This window comes from Motacilla alba, chromosome 5 (genome assembly GCF_015832195.1).
Source record: "Motacilla alba alba isolate MOTALB_02 chromosome 5, Motacilla_alba_V1.0_pri, whole genome shotgun sequence".
Taxonomy (NCBI): Eukaryota; Metazoa; Chordata; class Aves; order Passeriformes; family Motacillidae; genus Motacilla; species Motacilla alba.
In genome coordinates, this window is record NC_052020.1 from 51039692 (window position 1) to 51061100 (window position 21409).

The 21409-nt window shown below is 38.2% G+C and overlaps 1 long non-coding RNA gene across 6 annotated transcripts in view; it reads right to left on the reverse strand.

The window, feature by feature from the left end:
* LOC119701129 overlaps positions 1-21409 on the reverse strand; it is a 91266-nt gene that overhangs the window by 42074 nt on the left and 27783 nt on the right. For 5 of the 6 annotated variants that reach the window (XR_005257022.1, XR_005257019.1, XR_005257020.1 and 2 more), the window contains exons 2-4: positions 16805-16924; positions 6432-6539; positions 2507-2619 (exon numbers count right to left, since the gene is read on the reverse strand). This is a non-coding gene — a long non-coding RNA (uncharacterized LOC119701129). The remainder of the gene's footprint in view (positions 1-2506; positions 2620-6431; positions 6540-16804; positions 16925-21409) is intronic. The other variant, XR_005257021.1, reaches the window with a different exon arrangement.

Consider the following 21409-nt stretch of genomic DNA (forward strand, 5'->3'; position numbering starts at 1 on the left):
GTAAGACTACATATTTGTTTAGCGGCTGGTTACAGGAAATTCTCTTCAAGCATTTGGAGCAGTAGAAAGAAAAGCCCAAAGGTAATTGCTCGAAATAAAAACTAGAAATGAAGGTTGGAGTCACTTGCAAAATTGAAGGCCAGTTTGGAGATAACATCTGAAGGTGAAGCTGAAAATACAAAAGACCACGAAACCAAAGCAGAATAGCTCACATTTGTTAGGAGACATGTGGATGATTGCAGGTAAAGGAGAACAGCTGATCTTAGATAATTCAATAAAGAAATGAAGATCTGAAAGGGATGACTTAGAACAAAATTTCTGTTTGATATGACTTTCCAGGTCAAAAGCCTGAACATTAGGAAAGATGTTGATCAAGTAAGGATGCATAAGAAAGGACTTGGGTGAAAAACTAAAAAGCCCAAGTTTGGCCATGGTGGATTCATGCTGGTGGGGAATACACTCAGGAATTTCTAAATGCAGGCTACCATGTTTGTTATCAGCTCTAGCAGAGGAAAATAAGTATGTTAATTGTCTGGGGGAAAAGATCAGAAGTTAAATTCAACCCTGCATAAGGAATAGGTCCTTCTAATTTCAGTCTGTTAGTTTATAAGATTCTTTTGCCTTCATTGTAAAGTATATAACTTCTATTCTATGACTCTCACCACTGCTACATTCAATTCATGACAATCCCAAGAAGAAATAAAAAAGATGATGTCTGCTGAGAAGGATCATCAGCAGACTCAGTAAGATGGATTTTGCAAATGAGAAGCATGGCAATCTATTGACATAGATACATTGATTCTAAGGGAAACCTGTCAATCTGTGTCCAAGCATCAGCTTCTTCCTGTTTTCAAATAAATAAAGTGTTTCTGACCCACAGGTTAACTTTGATATTTGCAGTATTCATAAAAATGTCTGATATTCTGACTTTCTCTATGTCCAGATGTGTATGGCAAGTCACAGAAATATCTACAAATGATAAATGGACAGATGGAGGGTATCTGGAAAAACTGGACAGATCCAAAGGCTTTCAGTTGTTCTTTTTCTCTCTTCAAAATATCTATCAGGATGTATGGTAGAAAACAAAAGATGCTCCTGGTAATGGGCAAAGATAGTGAACCATCTGGAAAATTCTGGCCTGGCTTTTTTTTTTTCCTCTTTAACATGTTCAGATTTAGGGATCATAAAGTGTTCCATGTAAACAGAAAAGAACCATTTATAGCATACATGGTTCTGGTGTAGTATCTCTCCAAGCAGCTGTACAGCTAGTTTTTCTTGCAGTACTGGCATTTTTAAGATATTGCCTTATGAATGATCAATAGAACAATGAGGAACAAAATTGAGATTTTTTTTTTTTAACCCATGGTATATTGAAAAGAGACTGTTTACCTTCAAGTTAAATAATGAGGTCCCCTAACTAAAATAATCCAGCTGAAAAATAAGTTAGCTGAAGATTAAATTTCATTTGTCTCTCAAAATTAATGGCCCTGTCCCAAGCATATCCAACAGTGGCCTGGAAGAAACAGAGTTGAACCACACATTTTGAACCAAACATGAAAACTGTCAAAAGTATCTACCTAATCAAAAGCATCTACTAAACAATAAGTATTATGACAGGGTACTTAGCAAGAATTTATGAACCACATGAAACTGCTACTCCACAATCCTGAATGTTTTACAGTTGTCTACATCTGTGCAAAAAGATTGCAAAATGTACAGATAAGATCACTTTGCACTGATGCTGATTACTATACAATATAAAGAAGCAAAAAATCAACCCTTGTTACCCAACATGGATAACCAGTGATGTTTACTCTGTGACTGTTCCCTCTAAAACTTTAATATATTTGTAAGACTGCTATATGAAAAACACATTCCCCAATGGCATAATACTTTAAAAGATTCAACAAATAAATTAATTTAGCATGTTATGAAAGAATTAAACAATGCCAACATATTTTTACTGTTCCCATGAGAACTACTATTTTCTTATAGTCCTGCTCTTTGCCTCTCGCCAAAAGTCAAGATGGCCCCAGAGAAAGCCAGGATAAACCTGCTAGTCATTTATGTGAATGGCAATTGCCATTTCTGAGCTTACATCTGGTAGAGGCCACCTTCCTAAAAAGGATGAGACAGGGTGACATTTCTTCTGACACCAAGTCCTCTGAGAGTTAACTACAAAAACCCTTACACCTTGTTTTAATACTGTTTTAACAAGCAGAAGCAAAGTATTAATATTTTTAAATATATATTTCCTTAGTAAGATTGTTCTGTGATTGTTCTGGCATTTAAAATAATAATAGCAAATTTTTAATGGATATTTAGCTCATCCTACAAGTTTTTAAAGGGTTTTGTTCCACAGAATCATGCAAGATAATAAAATGTGACTGCAGTACTACTAAACCAATGTCACTTAGTTAAAAGAATTGGCATATTTAGGGATAAATTCTTAAATACTTAATCAGAAGTTCTAAGATATACCAGATAATATGATTCATCTCCTTACTGGTATTTTCAGAAACGCCCGTTGGTTTCTCTGGTCCAGAAAGGAAGTTTTCAATGAGCTGCTCTTGCCAAGCTTGCTCTTGACCTCATCCTGAGTCCCAGGTCACAGTGCCACTGCAGAAGAAACCAATTTGCACATAATGCTCTGAGAAAACAGATCTTTGGACATATTGAAATAATTTTTACAAATTCTGAAGCCATCAGAGTCAACAGCAAAACCATCATTGACTTTAACAGGGCCTAGATTTGTCTCTGAAGTCTCCTCATGATACAGCAACTTTGCTGGTTGACCAGAGGTGACTTCTGTGAGATGGCCACCTTGACTACCATGGTCAGAACGGCCAACACACTAGGCAGTTCACTCACAGGTAAGTGAAATTCTAACATTTTTAATTAAATGCACTGCTTAAAACAGGTAGAAATTAGCTGGGTTTGGATTTTGCAACATGTGAGGAAAGGGCCATGAGTCCATGAGGGAAGCATGCTACACCATGATTCCCCTTCCCCTACCTACTCAGCATGTATACATCAACCAAGTGTCACAGAGGCATCCCATAAGTACACAGTGAAATGTGAATAACTCATGGAAATGCTGTTTGCAAACACATTTGTACTTTGTTCTCTAATTCACTTCAGTTTGCCTGTTGTGTTGTTGAGAAGATAGCCTTGACACAATAGTTAAACTTTTACTCAGTGTGAGTCCGGCAAATAGAGGGCCTGATACGGTTTCTTTTTTTTTTTTTCAACTGGAGACAATGTTAGAGATACATTTGTAATACACTTTAGTAAAAACTAATCACAGAACCACAGGAAATGCACTGTTCATTGCTCATGGCATCCTGAAATGATGAATACTACATTTTCTTACTTTGATTCAGACACCAGTTGTTTTTGAAGCCCAGTACACTATGGTAGGAGGGAGGTAGGAAATGAAAGCATACTGAAAATGTATTACTAATACACTGTGATTTGATACACATGTCCTGTGTATGGAGCTGTTGTGAACAACCTAGTAACAAATTTTAATGTGATTAATGTCTTTTTAAAGGGATTTTGGCCTTCCATTTGACTGAATATAAAATAATGATCAGAACTAAGTGCATGAATAGGAAGAATATCATCACAGAAAGACACAAATCTTCAATTTCAGTTTGAACTATCACTACAAGACAATGCCAGTAATAGCAGTATGTGTATTTCCTATGCAAGAAGATTTATATGTTACAGTTAGATGCAATACAAGAATATTTACATTTAGAACAAAAATAACATACTTTGATCTACACAATCACTGAAAGACTTTTCTTTGGAAAAGTAACTTCACTACAGCAACAATAACAGAAAAATAGAGAAAGTGCTCTGAGTGTAGTTGGAGAAAAGGCAGAAAATTTATTATGTTTCCAAAACATGAACATTTTCCACTGGACACAACATAATTAACGTATGCCATGTTCTTGACTGCACACTTTTGAGGCACTATAGGTTATTTCTTCCTCAGAGGAAAGAGAAATCATAATCAATGCAACAGTACATCAATCCATAAATTAGTAAAATCTGAGCACAAACAACATGATAAACACAGCACCATGGTGTCTTACAGAGCCAATAAAACCTGTGCATGTGAAAAAACCAAGACATGATACTGCCCTTTAAAATAACTTGGGAAAGATTTTCTAAACTATGTGATACACCAAAGCTCTAATAATTTCTTAGAAATTACCCTTCTGACTGTTTTGTACTCAGAAGCACTAGCAGCTATAAATGCGGCTAGATACACAAATGCCTATCTTATGGGTAGGCTCTCTACTGTTGCAAAAAAAATAGTGCAAAGCATAGCACAAATCTCTCTGGGATAATTGTTAATAAATTTTAATAATATGAGCAATTATTTATATCTGAATATTTTGGAAATCAGGATAGCTTTGGCATTTCTGAACCACAAAAAATAATTTCCTTTGCAGCAGCCTTGTAGATAGACTTTAAGCAGACAAAATCTAAACTGTTAAAATCACAAATTAAAAAAACAAGGACATTATGTTGTTGAATTTAGTGACCTGAGTAAGTAAAATCCCTATTAAAAGAAAGTTTGTCACCAGAATTGACAAGATACTAAGCACAGAATTAAATATTTTGGGCATTCACTGGAAGACTGTTCTTTTCAACAGTGGCTGCATTTTTGTCATTAATTCAACAATCCAACCACAGAAAAAGTAAACAATTTAAAGTATTCTTTTGAAAAAAGGCATCAGAGAAGAAAGATGTACTAATTACTGAACATTTCTGCTTCGTCCATATATGTGGCTCCTTGATTGAATCCAGCCCGGCATAAGGAAAAATAAAGAGCACAAATTAAATACACTCAGGAGAGCTGGGCTTGGCTTCATGCCCACCATCATCATAGTTAAACTCCATTTCCAAGATCCACCATAACACTTTTCTCTTAAGCTTCTTCTGGGTCACAATGACCTTTGTTAAACGTTACAACAAGTGATAAAATAAAGACTGGGAGTACATTTGTTGCACAGTTAAAATTGAAAGGAACCAGGGGATCTGAACCAGATTGCAGATAAATATAAAATATTGCTCAGCTACATTCCTCTTTGTTCCAGATGTGTGATTTGTTACTAGTTATAACAGAATGCAAGCTGTATTTTGTAAAGACTAAAACCAACACATTACAGAATGCAGAAGCACCATCTATCAATTTTCCAAAAGGAAATTGCACCTGCCTGCAATCTTGTCCTCATTTGACTGAGCCTTCTGAGAAGAACAATGATTTAATGCAACAGCTCTTCACATTTGAAGGGTGTGGTTCAGCTCTGGCTTGGCAGAAATTAGTCTGAGTCTAAATTTAGCAGGTAGTAAAAGTTTATCCATGAAAAACAAATACAGAAAAACTCTCTTCATGTTAACTGTGTACATCTGTGTAATTCACAGATTGTGCCTTGCCACTTCCCTGGGACTGACCTACATCAGCTGTATTTTCAGTCTCTCAGGCAAAGTGAGCAGCATACCCACGGCTTTGCACCAATGCCGTCCTTCTCACACTTTCAAAGATGTTGACCCCTAAGTTCTCATTAAAAAGTATGGGAGTTTAGCCATGTAGCTGTAACACTGACAACTGGCTGTGATCAATGTAAAAGTAAACAGTTATTCGAAGTTACTCTGTTAAAATGTCCCAGTTTATCTTCAAGCAAAAATGTGAAGCTTTGTTTCTATTTGCTCTTTCCAATAGACACAGATAAAGGATGTAAAAATAATCGTACTGCAAAAGGAAACAAGGTCTGCCATTCACAGCATCTCAATTTCAGGAAAAGGGAGACCAGTGACAGGGAAAAATTCATTTCATTTGTTATTGCTATGGACACTGTTACAATTTGCATTCTTATTTAGTCTCAGCAAATGACATTTTTTATGATTTAACACAATCATTACCAAAGCAAAATTTACATGGGGTTCAGTAGCTTTCTTGTGAGAGCAAAATTAAATAAAACAAAGAAGAGCTGCGCATGCAGATGATGATGGTCTGGCAGCTGGGTTACACTCAGAGCCATGTATTGCAATGAATGGGGCTGTTTGTGCCCCAAGGAGCTATTCAAAAACCTGTGTTGGCACATTACCCTGCAACTCCAAGCAAACTTCAAACATACACAGGCTGTCCCCAAAACACAGCAGGAACTACCCACAACACCAATACAGCTCAGTTCCTATCCATCACAACTGCCCTCCTGTTCTGTGCAGGGCTCACACCAGGACAGGACCTTCTATTTTGTGTCCCAGCATGTTGCCACTCTGCAGGGAGAAGTGCTGCACGCAAAATACTTGCAGGAACTCAGCAGGAGTCACTGCCTCAAGCAGAGTCAAGAGACTGGCTAACAGTGGGGCTCACTGAGGAGGAGCTTCCCAAGCCCTCTGCAGCAACCCACCTGTCCCTTTCTGCAGATGCAGAGGAGCAGACTGGTTCACGAGCAAATTTGGAGCCAGATTTTGAATTCTCATTAGTCTTCAGACTGTGTCATTTTCCAAATGATTTTCTGTGGAAAAAAAAACACACCACTGATCATGTATTAGGGCAAGCATTGTGCTGGAAGTCTTATGCAGAGCTACTTATTGGGGAGGCCACAAAGACGCCTGCCAGAGGAAAAGACATGGGATTGCTTTCAGCCTACATGAAGCAGATCCTTGAACAGGAACCAGAGAATGAGACAGTAACTCTGAGGGAATGCAGAAGTCAACCTCAAGAGATCAGGTGACTGGTGGCATCATGTATTGGTATGAAGCAAAGTCAGCCAGCCCTCACCAAACAAAAATCTCAGCAGGAACACCCAGGCAGGAACCCCTGCGCTGAGGATCAAGGCACCATATCCCAGTAAGACACCACATGGGCAGAAGTTGCTGCATTATGTAATGGTGAGCTTGGCTCCTACCTCTCTGCATGGTAGGGATTCTCAGCTCCCAAGGAGTTCACAGCTTGGAGGAGCTGTGAGATGTTGCCTCTGGCCATGGGTGTGGCTTTAGCACCACCATAATTTCCTGGCTCTTCTGTCTCTGTTGTCCATGTCAAGCGTTTTGAAGTGGCACTGTTACTTATTTCTAAGCACAGTTGCCACTGATGCTGAACAGTGATCCATTGTTCCTATTGTTGCTTCTCCACTCAGTGGTTCATAAAAACAATGCTTAAGATGCAACTTCAGCACAGGGAGTCCTAAAACTGCCGAGTGGCAGAAGCTGGAAGAATCACTCTGCCCTTGCCCTGTTTCTAATGTTTCTCCCTGAGCACCTTCTGCTGGCTGCTATCAGGAAAAATGCGCTGAGACCTTTGGTACAAGCATGTACTGCTCCTCTACACTCCCCCTCTGACATTTCCCCCATCAACACTAATAGCCAAGGTGCAGTTATTTTGTCTGACAATGTTAATGCTCTTCTCCTGTTGTTTAAAAACTGCTTCCAAAGTGTAACACCTTGATTTTCAATGTCAGCATCCTTCCCAGATTGTACTGCATTGACTGAAGTAACCATACCATGGGAGTGAAGCAATCTTTGCTTCTCAAAGAAAAGCCTGAAATAAATATTGGAACATACTGATATACTCTGGTTTGGACACAAGTACCTAAAAAAAAATCAAACACATTCCCCCCCCACCCCATTAAAAAAAAAAAAAAAAAAAAAAAAAAAAAAAAAAAAAAAAAAAGAAGAAGAAGAAAATCCAATCTGCATTCTGTCACCAGGTTCTCATGAGGATTTACAAATTCAACAATAACAAGAAGGATTTTTGAGGAAGGGGAAAATTAGCAAAGACAAGTTTTACCAGCATTTTCCAGCTTTTGATAAAATGTCAAATGGGTGCTTTTTTTTTTTTTCCATTTTGAAATCCTAATTTCACCAGCTGTTTTCTTTCTCCCCATGGGAAAATGAGATAAACGATTCAAAAGCATAAGCAAGTGGCATTGTTTTCTACCAACAGAATTTCCCATTTCATTAAGAAATTCTGAATCAGAGGGTTTCTATTTTTAAAAAATAAAAAATTAAAAGATCAGAAACTTTATATTTAAGAAACAGGTAAACAAGAATTTTTCTTTGCTCATATAAAAGTAAGATTATTATGTACTATATGTGGAATAGAAAAACTAATGATCAGAGCTGCACAGCAACTCTGAATTTTAAACATATGGCACAAGAGTACATAGATTTCAAAGCAAAATAAAGCTTATTAAAATGACCTGATAATTTTGAAGGCAGAGACTTAAGATGAGAGAAATCAATGCCCACAGGACCCAAACAGGCACACCAGAGAATGTGAGGACTCTGGGGAAAATCTTCTATGGTTTCTGAAGGGAACTTTTCTTTAAGCTATTTAATAAAACAATTGTTCAATAGATGCTTGCCTTTCTCTTGAGTAAGAGTTACTCCCAAAGGAAACAAAGCTCAATATGATTGAAAATATTTGTAAACATATATTTTGAACAAACAGAGGAATGTATTTACTAAGGAATGGGTAGCTTATCTATAAGAAACAACTCATGAAATATGCTGTATCATTTGTTATCACAGTAAATGGCAATATTTGAATATAAAGCATATTCAAATGCTTTGACAGTATTTTTAACAATATAACTGTAAACTGCATGTGCCACTCCAAACTGACTGAAGAAGGAAGATACTGTGCTATTCCTGAACTGGAAAACAAAGCTAGTTTTTAAAAATACATTATATTAATGATAAATTAAATCTTAAATCTTGAAAAAGAAATTCATAAATATTTCACATCCATTTAAGATTTTTTTAAACAATAAAATTTGTAAGAAAGATACTTGCAAACAGATATTACATTTGAGATTATATTAACCAAAACTATCTCTGCGTATTTAAATGCTTGCAGAGGTTTGTTTCTGGCTAACAATTCAAATCATACGTCATACCACAGTTTTGGATAAACAATGATCAAAACAGACTAGAAGAGCAATCATGAAAGGACTAAACAGAGAGAAACAATAATGATGAAATGTTGATTTGCCCCTGTATGGCAGATCAAGGAACCTGTACAGAGCGGATGTCACATTTTTTTAGCAATGCATGTACCCAAATTTGCTTTTGGCAAACATTGCTTAACTGCTGCTGTTTTTCATGAAGCCAATGAAGACTGGGTTAGATAATGAGCTGGCATGCACTTTTGAAATGTTTACTGTGTTCCTTAAAGTAAGGGGAACATGCTGGTTCTTAAACTAATTTGTTTTTTGTTGTTGGCTTCCCCCATCTCTCCCCTAGTATTCTGTTCTCCCTGTCTTTGGAATAAACAGAAAATGACTGAATCTTTTTATGCTTTTTTCCCCCCCTCTTACAATTATACAACCAAAAAATCTGTAGTTTCCAAATGGCAAACAACTGAGCCATGTCAAGAGCCATGTTAATCTCATGTGTTCACTCCATTGTTAACAATGAAGAAAGGGGGATGGGGAGGACAAAATAAAATCTGTCTATTCTGGCCTAGATGCAGGACATGAACGAGGAGACATTCCACAAACAATGTAGTCTTTTTCCTCTGGCAGGGGGAGGTGGTGGGGAAGATGATGGTAGTAGGACTTTTGTGGAAGGAGAAGCTGTACCCATCTTGACAGTCAATACAGCATTCAGAAAGCTTACATGGTGGGAAGAATTTCCCACCCTTTGTTAACAAGGAACTTGATTTGAAAATGCAGTTTTTAATTAAAATTGGCACTTCCAAGCTTCATGCTGGCATCCACCATCTTGCTAAACACTGAGCTCATTTGTGGTTCCAGCAGTTTGCAAACGCAGTCTCGGAGGTGACAAACCATTTCCCATCCTGCCACCCTTACTCAGTCCTTCATCCCCATCTTATCATGAGTACATGGGAAATTTACTTCACTAAGACAAAGCAAGGACTGTAGGATGTGGCCTCATTTGGCTAGAATCCACAGATCATAGTCTTTATCACTTTTAAGGCATTATTAACGGAACAGAATTCTTCAGAAATGTTTGGAGAAAAACAGGGTCAGTTATTTTTGAGGCTTCTACATGCTTCATTTCACTCAGACACCCACAACCATCGTAATGGATAGAGATTTTGTTGCTTATCTCACATTTTGTTCTCTTCTCACCTATGCCCCAGACAGTAGAATTCAAAGACAGAAATTACAGACTATTACCACCGACATAAATTTCTGGGTAGATAAGATGCAGAATTTATCTATCTGTTTCGCATGGATGGACAAAACAGCTTATTTGTTTTATTGATTTAATGAATAGATTTGCATATGTAATGCCTTCTGACTCGAGGGATCTCAGAAAATTCAATTTGCAGGACTGCGGAAGAAACTAGCAAAGTATCTTCATCGTATCTTCATTAGGAGATCACATATCATTATTTAGGACCTTCTTCTAAATAGTCCTCTGAGGGAATTTTTTTTTTTTTTAAGTCTATTTTTTCTAGCCATGCATATTCTGAGATGATGAATAACAGGCTGGGAGGGTAATTTTTCTGGTTTTTAAATTTTATTTGGATTGATGTCTTTACAATGTCTAACATTGTTAGGTTCACTACAAAGGATTTCACTTCATCTTACAGTAAAAGAAAAATATTATGCAAATTGCATAAAGGACTTCACAAGACTATCCAGTTCATGTGAATACTAGCTAGCAAAGCAAGCTGTTGTTGGCTTTTGAAAAATCTGTCAACAATTAAGCTCATCAAAAGGAAATTCATAAGCCGATTTAGCAGAAATGTCTCACAAAGCCCGAGCCCTGTAAGGTACATTCATGTATTTAGTTCAGTTAAAGTTTTATTCAAGAATTAAAGTAATTACCAAAGATCCATTTATTTGTACTAAAAGCTTGCAGAATGTACAAATCCAAATATAGAAAGAACCTCAAGATTTCTAAATTACTGCAATTTGGAGTCATTTGCAGAATGATTTTCCAACAGGAATAAATCAGTGTTCCAAGCCTTCTCACATTATTCTGAGAAATATCTTTCAAAAAGTAGTACCAAAAAATGGAAGATATCTAACACCTACACTCAGTGTCCATTTACCAACATACATCTTATGTACCTCTGTACAACAAAACCCAGATCTTCATTACTGCATTTAGAACATTCTGTAGTTTTTATTTAAGCCAGAAGACAAGGTTTTAAGAGGGTTCCACAGAATATGAGAGTTCCTCAGTCCTGAAATCAAAGGAGGTAATCCCACAAAAGAATATGCCTGCACTGCAAACTGTCTCTCCATCTCCCAAAATCCTGTTACAGAGCACACAGAGCCTTGCAAAAAAAACAGGAGTTCTTTTGTCTTGTGACTTGTCCAAACCATGCTTAGCAATCTAGAGAAGTCTCTTCAGGAAACTACAGGCTTCATTATGGAAATTCTCTCTTCACTGCATGTTAATTTGATTATTTTTATTCAGAATTTTGCACGTATACACCACTTGACCAGATCTGACTCATCACACTTGCCCTGTGCTTAAGATTTTATCCTAGCTTCTTCCAGTAATGAATTTGTCTTGATTTTGTAAGATCCTGTTCATGACCTTAAAGCTAGTTCATAGGGTCAGACCTTTCATTTTTCTGTGTTCAGCTATTACTTTCTGCCACTGCTCTTCCATTATTCAACCTCCAGTCTTACAGGAATAGGACTTGGCTGATACTTATTTTTGCGAAATTCTTTGCCTTCCAATCTCAGGAATTTTGTAACTCTGTGCTTCAGAGTGTCTGATTAAATCTGCATTAGGATTCTGTCCTTAATCTAGAGTTCAGCAAATGTTTTAACTTCGGTCTGAGGCAACTTGCAAGAACAAAACTAAAAACATTTATGCTTTATTTGGAGAAATCTATTGGGGAGCATCTGCTACACTATCTTTCCACATTTGTGGATGACACTTACTCATTGGCTACTGTTTGTTTCCCTTTACATATGAGCACAGTGCCGATATTGCCAGAAAAAAATCAATGTTGAAGTGAATTCAAGGTTGCATGACTGTACTAGAAGTTTCAAAACTCAATAGCAATTGTGCCATTTCTCCCCAAATAAGCAGCCCAGTACTTAACTTTATTTGACTAAGTCCAAATATTAAGATAGAAATCATATAGGTGTGAAACAAACAATTTCCATCCCATTCTGTAAAAATACTACTCATGAGCTGTACAGTTCTGATTAATCACAATACTGTTCATCGTTCCAAATCAGACTCAGTGATTTTTATAGACATCTGTTTTCTTTCACATTTACCACATACATGGATGTAGTGTCACTATTACAGAGATTTGACTCATCGAAAAACATCACAAGTCAACCACTAAATCAGTGAGGAATATGCAGCCCATCAGAAGCCATGAATAATATAAGATCCATATGGGCTTGGATAAAATTACTGAATTTGCGAGGCCATCAGGCTTTTTGCACCCTGCCTTGCTAGAGATGAGGTGGTGCTCAGCAAGCAAGCCTTCTGAGCAGCCAGCAGCCACAAAGCTCCTAGAAGCTGGTGTACATAACTATCTTCTACTCAGTCTAAGTGAGGGAGCAAGAAAATACTCCTTTTGTTTAGCAATAAATATAACAATAGAAGCTACAGGCTAAAGCACGAATCAGCATGACAAGGTTGGAGGAGGAACTGGGCCGCACAGCCTGAGGGATCTCCTCCAGAGTCAAACACAGAAGCAGGAGTTTGACTTTGCTTGTTATAACTACTTCTTGTCAGAAGAAAGTAACACGCAGGAGAATGAGAAGACAGTCCAGAGAGGGGTTTGCAGAGGCTAGTCAACACAGTAATACAACCCTCAAAGAAACACAGAAGGCTTTTGGGGAAAAGTGATAGCTGCTGGAGGACTGATCATGGCTGGGACCAGGGACAGCACAGCCATTGTGCTGGTCACAACAGGGACATGCTGTGTTAGAGCCAGCAGTACCACAGCACAACAGTGACACAGTGGAGCTTCTGCTCCTGCCTCCACAGTGCCAACCATTCTCTTCTGCCATGATAGAGGGCCTGGGCTGCAAAAGTGGGACACCAAAGACCCAGATAATTCACACCTGGCTGTTTCTGTAGCCATGATATTTTATGAAAATCCTTTTGTCATGATTTTCTTCTCCTAAGAAGCTGAAAGGCCTCGGCTTCAAAATGTAAAGAATTATTATCTGCAAGTGTGGAATACAACAGGTGCTTCCTTCATTGGTCAATGTTGGGTGTTTCTACTTAATAACAAATCAAGGATGCAGCTGGTTCAGACTCTCTGGTCAGTCACAAGACTTTGTTATACATTCCATTCTATTCCTGTCTTGCCTTCTGATGCATCTTTCTCTCTGTTCTTTTAGTATAGTTTTAGTGTGGCATTTTTAATATAATATATATCATAATATAATAAACCAGCCTTCTGAAACATGGAGTCAAGATTTCTCCGTCTCTCACCCTCATCCTGGCTGCCCTGAAAACCAGAGTTCCTGCCACACTTCTCCTGTGATACTGCTCTGTACTGCACAAGAGGATGGAGGCAGGCTCAGCTCAGTGATGCCAAGCAATAGGACAAGAGGCAACAAGCAGAAACGGAAGCACAAGAGGTTCCACTCAAACATAAGGCTGAACTTCTTTACTGTGTTTGACAGATTAACCAGAGAGGCTGAGGAGTTTCCTTCTCTGGAGATATTCAAAAGCTGTCTGGACACAATCCTGAATAATGTGCAGCAGGGCACCCTGCTTGAGCAGAGAGGTTGGACTAGATGACCTCCAGTGCTCTTTTCCCACCTTACTGATTCTGTGTTATACTTCTTTGCCCAAAAATGTTCTTATGCCAGGAGGAGGAGTTGGAACCAAGCCTATGCTTCCATTGGAACTGCTCATCTGGGTTCAAATCTGAATTCCAAGTGGGAATTCCACCCTTGGAGTACTCGCCTCTCAAGAGAGACAGCACGGTTATTACCAGCTTCAAGGCAACCATCTGGCACACAGCAGCAGGGAATACCTGTGTACATCCTTCTCTGGGGCATCATATCCCCCGTGTCCCTCTGTTGATCTAGCTGCTATTTTGCAATTTGTGCTTAAAGCAATTGAAAGATTCTCACTGACTTCACGAGGTTTAGATCAGATATTTAATAGAAATTCATTATGGAGAATGGCTAACTAAAGGCTGCTGGATTTAGCAAGTATTTTTGTGAGGGAATAAAATGCAGCTTGCTGCGTACCAAAATGCATACCTGAGAAGCATAAAAGCAACAAAAAACTTCAGGCTCCAAAACTCTATTGTATCTCTGAATTCAGGCATTTTAACCAAAGAGACAGAAAACAAGCTTGAATTTCTTTTCTCTAGCTTTTCCTACTGAAAAAAATTTCTCTGAATTTTTCTGCTGAGCATCTCACACTGAGGTTCGTCTTTCTGCCCCCAGTCAGAGTGTAGCGTTGGATACCTAATTTTAAGTTATTACCTTTGTGATTCTTTACTGCCATAATTTCATTTCCAAATTAGTCATTTTAATATGCTTATACTCATACAACAGTATTCAATTTTTAAAAGACACCTATTTGATATTTAAGCTGTGTGCAACTCTTGGCAGCCTACTGACATAGCAGAGAGGGCCAGGTTTGCAGGAAATTGTCTCCTCCTGCAGATCTTCTAAGAAGCATCTCATATTGAGCATATTAAAAATAATTTAACATCTTCTGAAAGCTAAGCAGTTCTGAAGGAAAGAAAAAACAGACTGGAGTTACTAAAGAACAGAGAGAAGGCAAGTAATTTGTGCTAAGGCAGTCAGGAAATCACAAGCCTAGAAAGACCATGCAGAAAACTGTCTGTATTTTGCCAGTGCTACTGAACAATACCCTACTGCCTGGCTTTTTAAATAGTTTTTAACATTTAGCCCTTTTTAAATGTGTAATTGTGCTATGGATACTAATTTCCTCAGAACTAAGTATAATTATTCTTCTAAATATTTGGTCCATCTCTATTGTAAACTCTTCTTAAGACAGCTACAAAATATTGCTAATATTTTTGAGTTAATAGTGTATTTAGAAGGTCGTGTCAGGTTATTGCTGGGAGGATTAAAAGATTTTCTTTCCTCCAGAGCCCTTTGTTATAAGAAACCAAGGAAATTTAAAACAGGATTTATTCCTTAGAACCACGACAAACCAACAGAGTACCGTGGCAAGAGCATGAAGTAAGAGCACTCTGGGCCAGGAAATTCACAAAGAGAGCTTTCTTCAAACTCAAAAGTTGAGTTGAAATTTTAAAGCTCTTAATGGTTCTACATTAAGGGCAGCAAAAGACAACTGGTTTCACAGTCATTCCCACTTACAAATTCTCTTTCAAAAGACTCTGGTACAATAACTGGTAAGCTAGTGGCTGTCACTTACACAGGCAGACATTCCTGGCACATATAAGCTTCATTTGCTGCTTGTCAAGCTAAGCCCAGCTGGCTGCTCCCACCACCACTGGCAGGAAGAAAGGGTAGTGATGAGCATCATTTCAGTGGAGAAACAGGAAAGATAGGCAGGAAGGAAGAAAATAAAAAGGAGAACCCGGGAAAGTTTGGTCTCAGATGTCAAAACAAATCCACTGACAGATATAATGGATTTTCCCAACAGATGTTACTTAGAAACAAACAAGTCTCCCAAGCCTTAGGATCATGCCTGTAGAAAGTTTTAAGTCAGGTCTGCATCTTTATAGGAGTGCTGCCATTATATTAGTCAACTGCTTAGAAATAGTAATTATGATATCAGGCTGAATGGTAAGTCAATTGAAGTGGATGTGCCCTCTGACTTAGCTTCAGATTGAAATGCATCAGCCCTATGAAGTGATTATGGATGTCCCAAAATCCATTATTTGGACCATGCCAAAACCCCCCAAATCCTACCAAAACCAAGGCATTAGGTATTGTGGTGGTTTCCTCCTAATCTTTTAGAATGATCTCTCACACAGACACAGCTTAGATCTTGCTTTCTATATTAGGATATTCTGTTTACATTACCTTCTACAGTACCTTTTTCTGAAAAAAATTCTTTGTAGATATTTTTTTCTCTGTCATTAAAGTTACTTTAGCATGACAGTCACTTTAAACACTGCATCAAACTGGTTTTTTGAGCAACTGAAAGTAAGAGCATTGGTCACATGCTCATATTCTACTGGAACTGGGCCTATAAATATTCTGACCATTTCCAATTGAATGTGTCATGCCATAATGGATATCCTGAAAAAGAACTGATGCAACAGCACCAACAGAAATATTTATATATCGTTTTTAAAGATTTCATCAACAGGTGGCTTTCATCTACTACACAGTATTCCTAGCTTAGCTACTGCAACACTGTGAACAGATGTTTTTAGGCATCATCAATAGGATTACTCTAGAATTTGCTCATCATAAATCAGCACACTGCAATGTCCTTTGTGGTGGGCAGTTAATATATCCTGCTTCCATCGGTTCATCTATATGATAGTTCACGGGAGGATGAATGAGCTCACTTCTATTTGAGATGACAGCTTGATGCAGCGTTTCAAGGCTTAGCCTAGCATGCCCTTACTTGAGGTCAGCCAGCAACCAGTCCCAGAAAACATGTTTGTTAGATGTAACTGAAAACAGTTTAGCACTCGCATTAAAGTAATAATTAAACATGAACAGTGTGCCTTGATGTTGTTTAAATGAATGACACATTCCATGCCCAGAGCAGTTTTCAACCCAGTTTTGTGACAGACAAAACACAATAACTGATCCAAGAAAGAATTAATGAAAAGAGTACCAAGAGGTTAAGCAGCTATCATTCTGACTGAACCTTATATTATGGTGTCTCACATATAATGTACCTCAAAAAAGAAGGTGGAGCTCAGTCACATCCAGCATGCCTCCACTAAAACAGCTGGCACAAACAAACAGATGGGCTTGTTAGCAGCTTCCTCTTGAGAGCTGTTATATAAGCATAGAGACTGTAAAAAGAAAAAGGGAAAGAAATGGAAAATAACTAGATAATAATTTCAAGGAAAAACATTCTTTATATGCATCTACCTATGTAATTCCAATTTGGACAGAAAAAGGAAACATAAGTTTTTTCCTCAACTGTGTAAACTGTAATTTAAAATAGCTTTTCGTAGAGATTTGTTTGCACAGTTTGTATCAGCTAGACATTTCCCAGAAACCCAGAACAACTGACACTATTGACATCTGTACCCAGAAGTTTTTCTCTCTCTAAACCATAATGCTAAGATGAGAGCCCCAAGTCAAGTGACTCTAGACACACTGCAAAAATCCACTAGGCAGTAGGTGAGCACTTAGAGAAATTAATTTTTATTTGGGCTGGAGGCAGTTGCAAAAATGGGGCAGGAATGAACAAGTTAGAATGCCCCATGACTTGGCCTATTTGAGTCATTAGAAATGCTCTGTACTGTAAAAGAGTATCCATTTCTCCACTCAGAGTTATGAAAATAATCTTAAAAACAGGTCCAGAAGCAGAGACATATTTAAGTAACTGAATCCCAGTCTCTGATTTCCAGGTACACTCCGAATGGGCTTTCCCAATTTAGCATCTGCAAATGAGGCTTCTCATTATACACAGAGTTTAGGCACTTTCATTCAGATGAACTATACTAGAATGGCTACCTTCAGCACTGTAACATTTACTTCTTCTGTATCTAAGCTTTATTCCAAAGGGCACCTGGCCACAGAGTACTTTGTGCCTGGTCTGTGCCATGTGAGGGGACACTGGTTCACATGAACAAGAAGAGATGGCTCAGCTTCAGACAGCTGGTGAGATTACTGTGCCCAAGTGTCCCCCTCACTCTCCCTGAGCTGATATTTGAGCTGTTCACAAACCAGCTGCTGAACCACTGGAGTTATTTAGCTCTTTAAGGGTGGGGTAAACAGCTAGAGGTGATAACCACATTAGCTGTCTCAAGCTGGCAGTAACACATAAATCAATCAGAGGCCTCTAGGCACATTGAAATGGAATACACAGACACCAGCAAACTAAGCAGGAAGCTGCTTAAACCAGCCCTTAGGAAACACAAAGACAAGTGCAGTATAAGATTGCACACACACACACTCTCACACACAGATACACACTCCCAAATGGCTCAATCTTAGCCTTGGTTTTCTGTTCTTCCTCTGCTGAGAGACTTTTAACCTATATCTCCCAGCAGAAATTCAGCCACCATGATGCCAGAGCAGGTTCCCACTGTCCTGCCCACCATCCATATACACACGCACCCCTTTAATTTTCTTCCTTTTTAAAAAATACTATTTCATTTTCTAGATGCCTATTAGTCTCAATAAATACATCTATCTCTCCTTCCTCTGTAGTAAATATCCTAAGATAGATTTTCTAGAAATCATTATTTTTCTTATCCCTCCAGACACTGCATAGGTAAAATTCAGCAGGAACGTAAGTAGGAGGGCATCAAGTACAAAAACCTCAGCCCTGGATAGTGTTACATCATTCTCCTGGTGAAATGTTTTAATCCACCAAAACAGGCAAAAAATCTCAACATCTACTGACTGAAAGGTAAAAACCCTAAGGAATGCTTGATTCAACACCACAAAACAGGCCTTTTTCTGATGAAATTATACATATTCTCTACACACTTTTTTTTTCTGTAACCACAAGCAAGACAGAAAAGAAAGAGGATGAGAACACATTTCCCTCAGTTTTAAGATGTGGGCTGAACCCCACAGGGATTGATGTGGTCAGGACACAGGCAGGTGGCACAAACTCAGAAACAGACTGATAGGTTCTGTGGGTATTTCACTAGCAGAAACTAGCCCAGAAAGGATTGGCATAGAGGGAGAAAAGGTAGGTGGGAAGGCAGGCAAATGCCAGTGACACCTAGAGATATCCTAAGCACTAAAGAGACATTTAAATATAATTCCTCACATTAATAGGTACAATTCCTCACATTAATCTAGCCTGCTAGTTCTGGTGATTTAGTTGCCTGCACAAAGAATTGTGCTATTCTGCCAGAAAGCTGCATATCTATGGAAACATATGGAGAATTTCAGCCATCACCTTATCTGTCCTGATCATTTATTTTCTTGAGATAAAAGCAGCAGCTGTAATGGCAAGAAAGTAAAAGTATTATGCTTGCTCATACCTTTCATACAGTTTAGAGAGCCCTTCCCCTCTTATTTATGCTCAGCACTGGCAGATAGTGTGACTTCCCTTCTAGAGCCACACACACTGTGTGTACAGATTGTGTCCAACACTAACCTACAGAACCATTCTAAGGAAAAACACATAAAAGAGAAGTGTACTTAAAAATAGAGTCACAATCATGTGCTGTACTCAGCGTGCTTAAACAGTGCACGTAATACAGGTCAGTGTAATAACCACTCACTACTCAGGTTTCTAACATGAAGGAAGATACAGAATGGAATCATAATTCAGGCTGGAATTAATTCTGGAGTACAGCCAGACTCATGCAATCCATAAAAATTCCAGTGTCAAAATGATGTGTCCTATTGTCTTGATGCCTTGATCAAGGTTTCTAAGATTTTTCTTACATCTCCCACACTAACAAATTTACAGTGAACATATATTAAACTAACTGCACCACCACTGAAGTTCTGCTCAAGAATCTACTCCTTTGGAATTTTTTAATTAGCATATGTAACAGTGAATGCCGTTCTTCTCTTCTGTACAAATCAAAGAGTGCCTCGAAAAGGTAGTGAAAATGTGAACATTATTGCAAAAATTCCCTTTGCCTGCAACACCTTACCAAGTTACATTCTTTACTTATTGGCCACTGATGAACTAACTACAAGAAAATAACAGTAACACTTAGCCCTCCTGTAAATAATCCTAAACACAGAGTTCTCAATGATCACAGAGGTCTTTAGAAAATAAATCAGCATCCCCTTGTTATATACTTAATACTTCCACATTTTTACTAAGGTTTCCCATCAGAACAGAAATGAGGAAATCAATTTTATTAAAAGGATTTTTTAAAGTTTATTTTTCCACTTCCTTCAGTTATTTCCATGTGAGAATCAAAATGACAATTTACCAGAGGTAGAATGCACAAGTACCCTGTATTTTCATACAGACTCTCCTAATCTCCTGAAAAGCCACTGAAAGAATAAGAAAAACCAATTCATATTGTAACACAGTAAACCTTCTTAAGGTTGTTAAGTAACCTCTGCACTCCTGGTGGGATATGGGTTCCTCCTTCCCCCAGCCCTAAGCCCCAGCCGTCAGACAGTAGATGCTCTCAACCACAACAGCAGCCACCTGCCCCTGACACGGGAGGAGCCTTGCCGGGAGATGTGTGCAATGCCACACCTGCCTGTCCCGGCTGGTGCACCAGCCAGGGGGGATTGGATCCCACAAGATAGGAATGCGCGGTTAGAGACCTCCAGTTCTCAGAGACTGAATACATATGAGGGCTATGATTTCTGAAGCCAAATTCTTATTAAAAACAATAGAAATTTGGGTGTACAAATCCCTTAGTCTCTGTCCAGCCAAAGCAATTCCTCTCCCCCCAGCCTCTAGCTGCTACCCATTGGTTAGCACTGCTGGTACCATTTTTTAGAAGGATTTGTTGCACAAAGAGAGAGACTTATTAAAAACAGAAAAGAATGTGTTGTGCCTCTGTAGCCAGAATCATACTTTAAAAATTTGTATGCTGTATTTTCCTGAATGCTCAAAAGATACAAAAGAGTTATAAACCCATAGGAACCACCTAAGCTCAAGTATATGGCTGATTTTCATCTCCAGTGATTTAAAGGAGATATGTTTACTACTGCACCTGGCACAGCACACTTCCAGAAGAAACATTTAAAAAATCATGTTTTCATTAGTATTTTTTTTCTTTTTAAACACTCCGTTATTTATTGGGTCAAATTGTTTGTGATTTGTTTTAGGATAACAGTCTAAAACAAAAATATTTTCATCTTTTTTTATGATTATTCTCTTTTGCTATAAATAACCACTGAGATATCAGGCTCTTTAGAGTCCTCTTTTGTCTTTCCACTTCACTCTATAGCTGGATTGACTAAAATACAAGAAGGATGGTTACCTTTTTTGAGCTAACAAGGTGTAATTGTTTTCTCTGTTCAAGGTGAAATTCATCCAGGAGAACCAGAAGCTTAGTGCATATTTGTGACCAGACCCTGAACTACTTGTACAACCATTTCTTCTATTACTTTCTATTTAAGTAATGTGAGTTCAGTTAGATATTTGTGATTTTGCCAGGAATGAAGGAGAGGAAATAAAGCAGCCCTTTAAAAACTCTCAAAGCCGCTGGAGGACAAGTCAGCTGACGAGTATGTTTATTGCTCTTAAATAATTTGGGAAGAAAAGAGGAACCATTTCAGTGTTGAGAAACCTGTTAGTGAATAGACCAGACACTAGGTAAATTGCTATGTTTTCTTTTTTTTTTTTTTCTGCTATGTAGATGACTATCACAGCAAGATTATTTTTT